Consider the following 16,117-nt stretch of genomic DNA (forward strand, 5'->3'; position numbering starts at 1 on the left):
TATATATATTTATAAATGTATATAATATATATATATATATATATATATATATATATATATATATATATATATATATATATATCAGAGGCGTAGCGAAGTGGGGGCAGGGGGTACATATATATACATATATTAATACATATATATATATATATATATATATATATATATATATATATATATATATATATATATGTATATATATATATATATGTATACATATATATATATATATATGTATGTGTATATAAATACATATATGCATATATACACATATATACATATTTATTTATGAATAAATTATATATATTTGACTAAAATATATATATATCTGTATTTCTACACATAGGGCATATTAAAAGTACTGGGCAGCTGTATAGCTACTCAGTCATCGTAAAACTTAGACGACTCTATTCAAACCACCTAACACATTCACTCGAAAAGCAATCAACATAATTAGGCTCTATTTCGTCATGATAATAAAAGTTAGTCAAAGTAATTTATTCAATAGCGACGACCGTATTCGCTATCGGACATAAAGCGCGCAGAAGAAAGCGTAGTGGAAATGACAAAGATGTTAAAAAAATATGGCGAGTTATTTGAAGAAATACCTGGTCGGTGTATTCCTTTTTAGTATGCGTCAAACAAAATATAAAATGAGATTTACGTTTCCGAGTTTTTGTCTCCATTACGCGGGTCTATTTTGTTTTCGTTTTCCTTTGAAGGCGATAGGGGGAATGAACAGAGAATTCGGTTAGAGACTAAACTAAAGATCAACATTTTTGTTACGAAGTTAATGACGCGATCAAAATATGGGTAGCTAAAGGAGGTCTACTGCGTGTGTTAAAAAAAAAAAAGGGCGTCGACAAGGGGAGACAATGGATAAAAAAGTGAAATAGATTTGCGGAGGAGATAACTCATGTCACGGCGACAGATTGCAAGAGCTTTTAAATCAAGGGTTAACTACGGGCTTCTCTTTAGTTAAAAGCAAGAAAACACTTTGAAAATTTCACCCTTTGCAACGTAATACATTAGGTCTAACAAAATTATCAAAAAGATAAAGCAAAATTGAAAAGAAATGCATTATTTAGAAACAAATCTAATAAACGAAACAATAATTTTCTAACAATAGAATAACAGGTTCTATTTTTTATTTGCAAAGAAATTTAGTCTTTTTATCGCATATAGAATATCATTAACCCTTTTAAAACTGATAGCGCGATCGGCTATAACTTTCCAAAAAAAATAACAAACCAGTGATTAACTTTAACAGCATTGCCTCTCCTGTGAAAGCCATCTTTCTCTTCCCGTCATGAAAAACCATTTAACTATTGTCACATTTTTTTATTTGATTAAGTTCTCTTTTATTTCAACCGCGGACGCATCAGATGTCAGTTTTTTTTTTTTTAAATACAGTTTTAACTGGATGCACAACATTACTGATGGGACGATGATATCTAAAAAAAAATAAAGAGAAAAAAAATCGAATGGAAATATGAAACTGAAAATAAAAGAGAGAAAGACTACGAGAGAATGGGAGAGAAATGGCCCCCTAAATTGGTAAGAATGACAATTTCGGCGAGGGACCATCATTCAAGGATAACGGAAAAGTGAGCCGGCGTCGCGCCCCGGTGGGTTTCAGATGCTGCTCGGTCATGCGCAGTCGGGGCGCACTCAGGGGTCAGAGGGCATGCATGAGTTCATGAAGTCTTCTTTTGTCGGGCGAGATTTATGCCAGCTCTGATGGTTGGGGGTGGGGGGAGGGGGGAGGGGAGTGATGATTGTGTAACAGTTTCAAAAGGGAGCGTCGTAGATGGGAAGGGGTGGGATGATGGAGAGGGGGGGGGGGGGTGAATCTCTCAAAAAAAGGACGAGGTTTTTTTATCCCCCCCCCCCCCGCCCCCTCCTATTTTATCAGATAACTCGTATTCATTGAACAGGAGAAACGTAATCTCTTCTGTCCAGCAGTCATTCATCTCTCATTAAAGCCGTACCCGTTTTATATTCAGTTTGTTTTCATCTGCTTCGTAGAGTACCCCACAATACTGTACCTTTTCCTAGTTTTCCCTTTTTCTAACCATCGCCACATGCTATAAAATCTTCTGAGGAGTGAAGATGTGGGTGGGATGTGTGAGTGTGTGTGTGGGGGTGGGGGTGGGGGTGGGAGGGGGGGGGGGGTGAAGCCTGATGCCCACAAGAGTGTGACAAGAAAACACGTGCAGATGTTGAAAGTGAGCAGTGACCTCGGCGTCCCGGGTTCGACACGATAAGGATTAACTCACTAAAGAAATGGATTATCGTTTTAAATTATTTACCAGTTTGACTCGTATTTTTTTTAATCAGTAAAAAAATAAGTAAAATATAACATTAGTAGTAGCGGTTGTTCATTAATAACGTCACCAAATCTGTAAAAAAAAATTCCTATAAAATATGCCTGTATAAAACATGATTTTTTGTTTATATTAAACTGTACAAAAGCTCATTTAAGCTAAATAATAAATACAACCTAATTATTATCATTACAAAACAAGGTAGGTGAAGGTCGGAGTTCAGTGCACCTAACTGTCTTTAACTTGTGAGGTAACTAATACTATCTGTTTTATTACTAAAGCGTGTGTAAACGTAATGTTTGATTATATGTAAGGTCAATTAGGTGTATTGGAAAAAGCCGTAGGTATCTTTAAACCTTATCAATATTTTCCAGCTAAACCTCAACATTAACTTAATTACTTAACTTAACAATTTAAATAAAAATTTCAAAATAAAAAAAAAAAAAAAAAATTAGAACTGATTCTTTATTAAATAATTCTTTATTTTTAAATTGAACTCCCTTCCCCTCCTCCCACGATTAATTACTTAAATTAACTATTCAATGGTCACTGCCTGTTAAGAAAAAAAAAATTCCACTTGCACTGTTACATCGTGGACAAGTAACGTTATATAATAGTGTTATACAATTAAGTTATATAATTATACTCTACCTACTGTCACCCCTTAACCGCCCTCTTTGACCCCCAGGGCCCCCATTAGGAGGGGAATTAACCCTGGATCAACGAGCCATCAACAATTGAAAGTTATCTTTAATTGAAGCTAATTGTACACACCTGTCCCGTCGATCTAATCAACCACCTGAGTTAATTATGCTGCAACTTTATAAGATTTATATTAATATGCATAGATCAGGATGCTTAAAATTGTATTGCCTCCTTGTGAGCTGGTTAATAAAATACGAGTAATTACGGCCAATCCTCTTCCTTTTCAAAGAATTAACTTTCAAGCCTGAGCATCTGATTACTTCCCCTCGTTTCTTTATTCGACCGATGAACTCCCCTTTTTTTGGTCCCGTCTCAACCGTCCCATTGAAATTTTTTTCTGGCCATATGCTCTAGTTGGCTTTCACTGCGCGGTAAAACTTACAGTCAATTTATTTCTGCTGTCTTATTACTGCACGAGAGCGACCCCCCCCCCTTATCTACGGAAGGGGGGGTTAAACATATAATTAAAAGGTAAAAATAATTTCAATGAACCATCCGCCCCCACATTTCTTCTGCACTTTCTCTTGTTTTGCTTGCTAGTTACCTCCCCTTTCCCCCCTTGTTTTCAAACAGTGTCGCTCATCTTTCTACGCTTCAATGATTCTCTTACACCGACCCTCACATTTTCTACAGATTGTTCTCTTATCAGCGAAGGGGGGCGAGCCCTTATTGTGGACGGAACATTCTTGAAAAAACAAAATTAGATACAAGTTACCTCCTCTTTTTTGACTTTCATTTTCTCGCTCCCCCTTTTAAAATGTTCAGATAATGTAACTTTCCCGCAGATTGTTCGTATCTTTTAGATTCTCCATCTGCTTTTTGAAACAATTGACACTGTCAATTTGTCTTTATTTTGTCAAACTACCCCCCCCCCCCCCCCCCCATAAAGCAGCTGCCAAATAACAAACTTTAAATATAAAGAAACAAAAATTTTAATTGTAGCTTTCTCTTTTTATTTAGTTGATTTTTAAAGCCGTATTTCTATAATTGGATAACTATAGGACTAACATATCATTGTTACGAAAACTTAAATCACACATAGCCTACTTCATATCCGCTACTTTGATTAACTCTACTAATTAACTGCTGGAGGATTTCTGTAGTGTTCAGAACATAATGAACAGCTTGACCAAGCAACCTTGCACCTGTGCGAAATGTTCATAAAAGTTCAAAAAATATTTTAAAAAATTAACCTTTATCAAGTAACCATGGTAACGTATGCTTAGAATCAACTATTTCTTGATATATGAAGATAAAATTATGTGCCTCAAAACACGGGATCATTATCATGTACTTGATTTTACACACTTTTTTTTCATACACATATGTTCACATTATAAACACGGTCACATAGTATTAGTAATGCGGGGCACATACAAGCACTTAGACAAGCTTGTGTTTTACACATAAGTGCATGGATACGAAGGCATACGCATGGATATGTCAATAAATACCGATATAGTAGGACTAGGTTGGGGGGGGGGGGACTTGAAACTTCCGGAGGCGGGATGGGAGGGGGGAACACACACGAACAAACCAAGACATACACTGACATATACACCGACACACGAACACTAACACAGTTATTTTTTCTTTTTTTTTTCTTTCTTTTCTTTCTCAAGACGCAAGGGTATTAACTAGCTTAGATTTTTTAAAATTAGGACCTGGATTGGTTTTAACATGTACAGATCAGCACTACACAATACCAACTTTAACAAAATGACCTGCATCGCGGCTACCAACACCATCTCCATTATCACCACCACCACCACCACCATCTCCATCTCCACTATCATAACCCCAACCAACACTACCACCACCACCACCAACACCATCTCCACTATCACTACCACCACCAACACCAACACCATCTCTACTATCACCACCACCACCGCCACCACCACCAACACCATCTCTACTATCACCACCACCACCGCCACCACCACCACCAACACCAACATCATCTCCACTATCACCTCCACCACCACCACCACCACTACCACTACCACCACCACCACCACCACCACCACCAACACCACCACCACCACCAGACCACCGCTACCACCATCAACACCACCACCACCACCACCAACACCAACATCAACACCAACACCAACACCAACATCAACACCATCTCCACTATCACCTCCACCACCACCACCATCACCTCCACCACCTCCACCACCACCACCACCACCTCCACAACCGTTCCTGTCCTGTAGCTCTTTAATCACATCTCCACACTACCTGGGTGAGTCCCCCCCCAGATCCCAATCATTTCTGAAGATTAATTAGCAGTAACAACCCTGTTCGCGTGCCCTACCACCGTCCTGCCATATCGCAGTGGAGAATCTTGGTCCACAGGAACAAGGGCCGCACTCGCTATGAATTATTGAAGAATGTTTTCAAGTTGAAGAAGATGCGCGCCGAATGGGGAAATCCCTCTAGGTGTTAGGTGTGCAACTGCGCACTAGATCTGGAAGTCCTTTGTATTTCCCCGGAGGAAAAGGGAATACCTGGATTGGAATATATTTTTACATGTGTTATTTGACTAATGAATTGTCTTAGTTATTGATGTGTACATGACATTGACCGAACCTTATTAGAAAAATCAAACAAAAAATAAAATTAAGCGGACTTAGGAGTAGTTGAATGCATTTGTTATTCTAACAAAAACAGAAATTTAACATTTTACTTACAAAAGTCAAGTTACTTATTTCTCAAAGCGGGGAATGATATGTATGATAGAAAATGAAACGAAAAAGAAATAATGGTAGCGGGTTCAATCATAATCGATGACAAAATTAATTTAAAATTTTTTTTAAAGGTTTTGTCATCAAAGCGGCAGTAAAGAAAAAAAAACATAAGCCTGAAAGTATTTGGAGAAAATATTTTTTTTATCAATGCTATAAAATTTGCAAATCCAGAGAACTTGAAAATGGTTTTTATTATTACTTTCTCGTATATACGAAGTATAGAGAAAATATTGTAATCGTGCAAAAAATAAACCGGGAGCGATCTTGCCTAAACTTTCTCGAATATTCTTATATAACACTACGGGGGATGGCAACTCGGAATATAGACAATATTTTTAATCGATTTTTAATTACTTAAACTTTTTAAATAGAATATAATAGAATCTCGTGCACACCAAGTGAACACCAAATATGATGTGTATAATAGTGCGGAATTTTATTAGTACTTTATAAATTTACATTCCTTTTTCGAGAAATCGGAAATAGCCTAAATTACTTCTTCCAGTCAACGGAAGTTACTCAAAATTTTTATAGAAGGCAGAAAATTAGATCTTTTACTTATCGGAAATCGCTCAAAAGTTGTTACGTATCTACAAGTATTATATCATACTTGATATAATACTTATATATGAAATTTCATCAACCTTGCTGTAACAGTACTGAAGTTATAATGTTATACATACACACACACATACACACACAGACATACGGACACGATTGCAAAATTATGTTTTTCCAACTCAGGGAGGTGTAAAACGTCGAGATTTGCAAACATCTCGATTTTTTTGCGAGATTGCAATACTTTCTCTATAATCTGTATATACGAGAAAGTAATTTTTTTTGCCTTTGTAAAAATTAGCTACCGAAAATACTATAACTTACTCCCTGCCCTAGATGTATGAACCACTCCCTGCCCTAGATGTATGGACCACTTACTCCCTGCCCTAGATGTATGGACCACTCCCTGCCCTAGATGTACGGACCACTCCCTCCCTGCCCTAGATGTATGGACCACTCCCTCCCTGTCCTAGATGTATGGACCACTCACTCCCTGCCCTAGATGTATGGACCACTCACTCCCTGCCCTAGATGTATGGACCACTCACTCCCTGCCCTAGATGTATGGACCACTCACTCCCTGCCCTAGATGTATGGACCACTCACTCCCTGCCCTAGATGTATGGACCACTCACTCCCTGCCCTAGATGTATGGACCACTCCCTGCCCTAGATGTATGGACCACTCCCTGCCCTAGATGTATGGACCACTCACTCCCTGCCCTAGATGTATGGACCACTCACTCCCTGCCCTAGATGTATGGACCACTCACTCCCTGCCCTAGATGTATGGACCACTCCCTGCCCTAGATGTATGGACCACTCCCTGCCCTAGATGTATGGACCACTCCCTGCCCTAGATGTATGAACCACTCACTCCCTGCCCTAGATGTATGGACCACTCCCCTAGATGTATGGACCACTCACTCCCTGCACTAGATGTATGGACCACTCACTCACTGCCCTAGATGTATGGACCACTCACTCCCTGCCCTAGATGTATGAACCACTCACTCCCTGCCCTAGATGTATGGACCACTCACTCCCTGCCCTAGATGTATGGACCACTCACTAACTGCCCTAGATGTATGGACCACTCACTGCCCTAGATGTATGGACCACTCACTCCCTGCCCTAGATGTATGGACCACTCACTCCCTGTCCTAGATGTATGGATTAATCCCTCCCTGCACTAGATGTATGGACCACTCCCTGCCCTAGATGTATGGACCACTCACCACCTGCCCTAGATGTATGGACCACTCACTCCCTGCCCTAGATGTATGAACCACTCACTCCCTGCCCTAGTTGTATGGACCACTCCCTGCACTAGATGTATGGACCACTCACTCCCTGCCCTAGATGTATGGACCACTCACTAACTGCCCTAGATGTATGAACCACTCACTCCCTGCACTAGATGTATGGACCACTCCCTCCCTGCCCTAGATGTATGGACCACTCACTCCCTGCCCTAGATGTATGGACCACTCACTGCCCTAGATGTATGGACCACTCACTCCCTGCCCTAGATGTATGGACCACTCACTCCCTGCCCTAGATGTATGGACCACTCCCTGTCCTAGATGTATGGACCACTCACTCCCTGCCCTAGATGTATGGACCACTCACTCCCTGCCCTAGATGTATGGACCACCCACTCCCTGCCCTAGATGTATGGACCACTCACTGCCCTAGATGTATGGACCACTCACTCCCTGCCCTAGATGTATGGACCACTCACTCCCTGCCCTAGATGTATGGACCACTCCCTGCCCAAGATGTATGGATCACTCCCTGCACTAGATGTATGGACCACTCACTCCCTGCACTAGATGTATAGACCACTCACTCCCTGCCCTAGATGTATGGACCACTCACTCCCTGCCCTAGATGTATGGACCACTCCCTGCACTAGATGTATGGACCACTCACTCCCTGCACTAGATGTATGGACCACTCACTCCCTGCACTAGATGTATAGACCACTCACTCCCTGCCCTAGATGTATGGACCACTCACTCCCTGCCCTAGATGTATGGACCACTCACTCCCTGCACTAGATGTATAGACCACTCACTCCCTGCCCTAGATGTATGGACCACTCACTCCCTGCCCTAGATGTATGGACCACTCCCTGCACTAGATGTATGGACCACTCACTCCCTGCACTAGATGTATAGACCACTCACTCCCTGCCCTAGATGTATGGACCACTCACTCCCTGCCCTAGATGTATGGACCACTCCCTGCACTAGATGTATGGACCACTCACTCCCTGCACTAGATGTATAGACCACTCACTCCCTGCACTAGATGTATGGACCACTCACTCCCTGCCCTAGATGTATAGACCACTCACTCCCTGCCCTAGATGTATGGACCACTCACTCCCTGCTCTAGATGTATGGACCACTCACTCACTGCCCTAGATGTATGGACCACTCCCTGCCCTAGATGTATGGACCACTCCCTGCCCTAGATGTATGGACCACTCACTCCCTGCCCTAGATGTATAGACCACTCACTCCCTGCCCTAGATGTATAGACCACTCACTCCCTGCCCTAGATGTATAGACCACTCACTCCCTGCCCTAGATGTATAGACCACTCACTCCCTGCCCTAGATGTATGGACCACTCACTCCCTGCCCTAGATGTATAGACCACTCACTCCCTGCCCTAGATGTATGGACCACTCACTCCCTGCCCTAGATGTATGGACCACTCCCTGCCCTAGATGTATAGACCACTCACTCCCTGCCCTAGATGTATGGACCACTCCCTGCCCTAGATGTATGGACCACTCACTGCCCTAGATGTATGGACCACTCCCTCCCTGCCCTAGATGTATGGACCACTCCCTGCCCTAGATGTATGGACCACTCCCTGCCCTAGATGTATGGACCACTCACTCCCTGCCCTAGATGTATGGACCACTCACTCCCTGCCCTAGATGTATGGACCACTCCCTGCCCTAGATGTATAGACCACTCACTCCCTGCCCTAGATGTATGGACCACTCCCTGCCCTAGATGTATGGACCACTCACTCCCTGCCCTAGTTGTATGGACCACTCACTCACTGCCCTAGATATATGGACCACTCACTCCCTGCCCTAGATGTATGGACCACTCACTCCCTGCCCTAGATGTATGGACCACTCCCTGCCCTAGATGTATGGACCACTCCCTGCCCTAGATGTATAGACCACTCACTCCCTGCCCTAGATGTATGGACCACTCCCTGCCCTAGATGTATGGACCACTCACTGCCCTAGATGTATGGACCACTCACTCCCTGCCCTAGATGTATGGACCACTCCCTGCCCAAGATGTATGGATCACTCCCTGCACTAGATGTATGGACCACTCACTCCCTGCCCTAGATGTATGGACCACTCACTCCCTGCTCTAGATGTATGGACCACTCACTCCCTGCTCTAGATGTATGGACCACTCACTCACTGCCCTAGATGTATGGACCACTCACTCCCTGCCCTAGATGTATGGACCACTCACTCACTGCCCTAGATGTATGGACCACTCCCTGCCCTAGATGTATGGACCACTCACTCCCTGCCCTAGATGTATGGACCACTCACTCCCTGCCCTAGATGTATGGACCACTCACTCACTGCCCTAGATGTATGGACCACTCACTCCCTGCCCTAGATGTATGGACCACTCACTCCCTGCTCTAGATGTATGAACCACTCCCTGCCCTAGATGTATGGACCACTCACTCCCTGCCCTAGATGTATGGACCACTCACTCCCTGCTCTAGATGTATGAACCACTCCCTGCCCTAGATGTATGGACCACTCACTCCCTGCTCTAGATGTATAGACCACTCACTCCCTGCCCTAGATGTATGGACCACTCCCTGCCCTAGATGTATGGACCACTCACTCCCTGCTCTAGATGTATAGACCACTCACTCCCTGCCCTAGATGTATGGACCACTCCCTGCCCTAGATGTATGGACCACTCCCTGCCCTAGATGTATGGATTACTCCCTCCCTGCACTAGATGTATGGACCACTCACTCTCTGCCCTAGATGTATGGACCACTCACTCCCTGTCCTAGATGTATGGACCACTCCCCTAGATGTATGGACCACTCCCCTAGATGTATGGACCACTCCCCTAGATGTATGGACCACTCCCTGCACTAGACGTATGGACCACTCACTCCCTGCCCTAGATGTATGAACCACTCCCTGCACTAGATGTATGGACCACTCACTCCCTGCCCTAGATGTATGGACCACTCACTCCCTGCCCTAGATGTATGGACCACTCACTCCCTGCTCTAGATGTATGAACCACTCCCTGCCCTAGATGTATGGACCACTCACTCCCTGCCCTAGATGTATGGACCACTCACTCCCTGCCCTAGATGTATGAACCACTCCCTGCCCTAGATGTATGGACCACTCACTCCCTGCCCTAGACGTATGGACCACTCACTCCCTGCCCTAGATGTATGAACCACTCCCTGCCCTAGATGTATAGACCACTCCCTCCCTGCCCTAGATGTATGGACCACTCCCTGCCCTAGATGTATGGACCACTCCCTGCCCTAGATGTATGGACCACTCACTCCCTGCCCTAGATGTATAGACCACTCACTCCCTGCCCTAGATGTATGGACCACTCCCTGCCCTAGATGTATGGACCACTCCCTGCCCTAGATGTATGGACCACTCACTCCCTGCCCTAGATGTATGGACCACTCACTCCCTGCCCTAGATGTATAGACCACTCCCTGCCCTAGATGTATGGACCACTCACTCCCTGCCCTAGATGTATGGACCACTCACTCCCTGTCCTAGATGTATGGACCACTCCCTGCCCTAGATGTATAGACCACTCACTCCCTGCCCTAGATGTATGGACCACTCACTCCCTGCTCTAGATGTATGAACCACTTCCAGCCCAAGATGCACGTACTACATATTCCCCACCCCCTCTATCCTAGATGTACGCAACACTCACCCTTTCGTTGATGGGTTTTCTACTCACTAAAACCAGATTATCTTCTAGATGAGACAACAATATATCACGATGAGATGGTAACATTGTGTTACGACACAACACCACACAACACAACACCACACAGCTACCATTTCCTGTTCGCCTCGTTGAGTCTGGTCCCGACCGACCTCGCTTTTAAAAGGTCTGAAGGATAATGAGCTTTAATATTACATAAACCATTCTTTAACCCGTCGATAATGTTCTCTCTATTTCGCTTTTATCGTCCAGTAAAAACTGCCTTGAAAAAAAAACAATAAAAAATGCTATTGTCTTTGCGACTTAAAACGAGTTTTCTGAAAAAAAAAATTCTATGATAATGAACCAAAATGTACCGTATTTCTTCATTTTCATTTCATTTGTCTTTTATTTCATTGTGCATAGGATGATATATGAATGAAAATAAAACCACTCACTTTAACTCCCCCCCCCCACTCTATAACTCAATCGCTTTCAAAAAAATAAAAAAATAAGACGTAAAAAAAAAATCCCCCGCAATTCTAGAATAAAAAGACAGTTACTGTGGCGATTTCAACTCGAAGCGACGAAACGTTTAAATATTTGATAAACTCCGCCATCCCGTCCGCGGGACGCGACGCGAGATGGCGGGCGCAAGCTGCTCGGGGAAAACGGCGCGGCGCGTTGCAGAACGCAGCAGTGCGTGGCGCGCTCCGTGCCGCGATCGTTACGCGAAGATACATAATTGATACTACCTATTTAACGACGGATTCCAGACTGGCGGGCTCTGGGGCTCTGATAATATCTGTTAGCATCGGGAAAGAGGAGACCAGTGTAGAATAAATTGAAGGCTGGAATAGTCCTGGCAGTGTAGGGGGGAGGGGGTTGAATGGCATCGACTAGATTTTCAAAGGTGTTGGGGTGAGATGAGGAGGGGGTGGGGTTGGGGGAGGGGGGGGGGGACGCATATAACGGTTCAAAGCCAAGTCTGTGTTAATTGTTTAGCATAAATTATCCAATACTTGGTAATTCTTATCTAACGGGCTATGAATTGAAATTCGAGGGGAGCTGGAATGGGATGACGGAGGGGGGTGGGGGTGTTGTAAAAACAATGGCTCCGTCGTGGGGGAGGGGGGCGAATGGGAGAGATTTTAAAATATAATGAAAATAGCGAGATCATTGTTTCATTTCCCATTCCGCCTGCGGACCTAAAGTCGTATAGACTGTCGTTGATAAAAAATAGTCCACGGAATTCCAGACTTCATCAACAACGAATCGGATCTTTTAAAATCATTCCGCTTTGTCAGAACTCGCTAGATGGAGAAAAAAATACTTCAATTTTAAAATCTCTACAAGATCACGAATCCCTGAAAAATCTGGCAACAATAGATAACATTTTTTGTTCTGTTTTGAACCTTGCCGGGTAAGCCGCGTCGATGGGAAAGATTAGGAAAACAATTTATTTCTTGTCCATTCTTTAATGTGTTTTGGTCGAGAATTTTAAATTTTTATTAAATATCATAGCTCGTAGGAGTTGCATAAAATAATCATACAAGGTGTTAATGTAGTTTGTTAAAAGCTTTATTTAAAACACACATTGTAATCTGTTTTCGAGTTAAGGTGCTAATATTATTTTTAAAATTTATTTTATTTTTTAATTCCAAAAAGTTGTTGTGGTGAGGCCGAACAGGACGAATAGGATCTTAAATTTCTCTTGGTAGAACTAGCAGCCAGTAGGTTGGATGAGAATAAGACAATAATCACGACAATGTCTGAAGAACAGTTAGTTGACCGCTTATACTAAGAACTATAACGCGATATAAATTAAACAAAATTAAAGCAAAGAGCGTAGTAAGATAGTAGAGACCATAATTTTGATTCACGGGACGGCGTGGACTAATGGTAGAATGTTTGGCTTCTAACCCGAAAGTCCCGAGTTCGGATCTCGTTTCGGACTAGTGACTGTAGGACGTCTCTGAGTCCACTCAGGTCTGACTTTTGTCGCCATTCATATGGCGAGTCAAGAAACATATGAACTCTATTTCATCTGCCCGATGGACCGCTGGGTCTAAGTATCTTTACGCGTTAAAACTAAGTTTAATCAACTTGTAGGGTATTTGAGATATTTTCTCTTGATACTCCTTAGCTTTATGCCACAATAATGATGAAGCTCGCTGCCAACGACTTAACACCAGCAACATTTTTAAATATGTGATTTTAAGGACAATTAGTGAAAGTAAAAACGGGTGGGTATAGTACCGACCACATTCATATGCCGAGGTAAAGAAAGAGGTGAACTTTACTCCACATGCGCGGTGGACATTTAAGGGTTCATGCACATTCTTCAAATATTTAAAGCCAAAGCCAGAACTTCGGAAACTCGTGTTTTTAGTTTGAGTTGGATCATGTAGAGGTTAGAAGGAGAAATAAAACTTGATGATTGATGATTCATCTAGCTGGGTTCACTGTTTTAACAGGTACTACAAAACGTGGGGCAGAGACTTAGTTTAGACATAGCCGATAGAGTGGAACCCCCAGGGTTAGCGAAAGAGAGGGCCTGGAGGCGGAGTTTTCTTGAAGAACTAAAGACAGCAGGAGATGTCTTGGGAGGCTGCTAAATTAACTGCAGGGGATCGGACAAAATGGAAGGTTATGGGGCATGTGAAGTAAAGTTCACTTGTTTCTGTGACCTTGGTATGTGAAGAGATAGTGTGGTCAGCGCTATGCCCAGCCGCCTTTACTTACCCTAACATGAGTTAAATACCCACCAGAGTTGGGTGGACTCAGGGACGTTCTACTGACTTGAACCCGGACATGCTTATACCAAATATCGTGATGGTAAAATGCTGAGAGCTGTATCATGTCGTGTTGATTGGGAATAGGCCCTACTATGTGACACTGTCTTCATTAAAAATTTGACGCGACAATGTCTTCTTCATTGAGTACGAAAAAAAAACACGACGCGATTGTTTTAACAATTGTGTTGTCTGTCTTCTCTTAATAAATTAATATTCATTAAAACTATGTCTTTGATCTAGTAAAAAAGCTTGCAGGTTAGTGACCCCCCTCCCGGTCCAGTTATCAATAGCGTTACAACTCTTAGTATTGTTTTAAAATCAGTATCCTGGAAATATTCAGGAAAATATTCCTTTCTTTCTAAACGCATCATTTAAAAATATTATGTGGCGTAGACATCTCTTACAGGAAGAGTGAAAAAGTAAAATAGTATTTCTAAAGCTTCTCCGGGCAAGTAGAGAGGGAAGAAGGGAGACAAGTAGAGACAAGTGGAGAGGCAAGTAGAGACAAGTAGAGGCAAATAGAGGAGCAAGTAGAGAGGCAAGCAGAGAGCTCTAGCACAAGTACCACTGGGAACAAGACCACACGGCGCGGCACCTACGGCATACGACTCAAGGTGCAGCGGCGAACGTCTTCAGAATTCGGTCGAGTCTGTCACGCCTTGCTGAGGTCGATGAGCGACCAGCAGATCACTGGGGACCCACGACCCAGGGGTCGACCCGTACAATGGAACCAGGAGCAAGAACCGAATTGTGACTTTTAAAATCACGTTTACACGTCCATGCCCACTTGAAGCTGGGCTTGCTCGCTCCGAGTTTAAAAATCGGGGATTTATTTTGGGATAAAAATAGATTGGTTGACGGGGAGCTATTTATGGGCTGTATTTTTTAAAATAGATAACAGCACTTGACCTAGTTGTTAAATGAGCCATTAGATGCTCTAGTTAAGATACATAAACATAAAAAAATGTTCTATAAATATAAAAAAATCTACAGCGTTTTGAATGAATTACAACCCAAAAACAAAATCATTAAGTTTTAATACTGCTCACGTGTAGTGTTGGAAGTGTGTGTGTGGGGGGTGGGGGTGGTATGAAGAGGTTTGGAAATATGTGATTGATTTACTTTTTCCCCAGAACTCCCATCTCTACTAACACAAGAGTGAATGCCCTTTTCCTGTTTAGGTTTACCGTGAGCTCAGAGTTACGTACCTTTACCAGCGACATTTATGAGTTTATCTCCCTTTTGTCTCGCGTGGATGACGCGTTACTTTACCCAGCGGCCAGACGTCATAAAATCTATTTTTAGATCTCTTATTCTAACGGGGATGCAATTAAATTTTTCCTTTCTCGGTTGACTAGCTTCTAAACACTATGCTTATTTTTTTATAATGTCGCTGGATAGATTAATTAAATTTTGTTTCTTCAAAGGAAACTTATTTTTTTACCTATACATATAAGCAATGTGGGGGTATCGCCATTCACCTATTTGTCAACCCACTTTCACCCTTCTCCCCACACTAAGCTTGCAATTTTGTAACTGGTTTTTGGCTGAATAGCCAGCTTAAAAAATATAATTTTTTTTTTTAATCCAAGTTTTTAAAAAGTCTAAGCATGAATAGAATATCCTTTGCCTGTTGGCTTAGCATACGGTGTTGATACCAGAGAAGCTGAAAAAATATTCAGTATCTTTTTTGTATAGCACATTAGTGTTAAAGTTAATTATTTGTTTTTTTTTAAATTTATTTCACTTGATTCAGGAAAATTAACTTTGAAGGTCTTAACTTCAAGCAAGTTTTTTTAAAACAGAACTCTGAAAAACAACGCAATATGTAAGCTATAGTACTGGGAAAATGTGGTTTATACATTGGTCAATATGTAGGCTTTAGTACTGGTTAAATGTCAAGTTTACATATTGGACAATATGCAGGCTATTGTATTGGGAAAATGGCAAGTTTATTCATTGGGCAATATGTTAGCTAGCA

This window comes from Physella acuta, unplaced genomic scaffold (genome assembly GCF_028476545.2).
Source record: "Physella acuta isolate Inbredline_101_S28 unplaced genomic scaffold, ASM2847654v3 ptg000332l, whole genome shotgun sequence".
In the NCBI taxonomy this organism is placed as follows: domain Eukaryota; kingdom Metazoa; phylum Mollusca; class Gastropoda; family Physidae; genus Physella; species Physella acuta.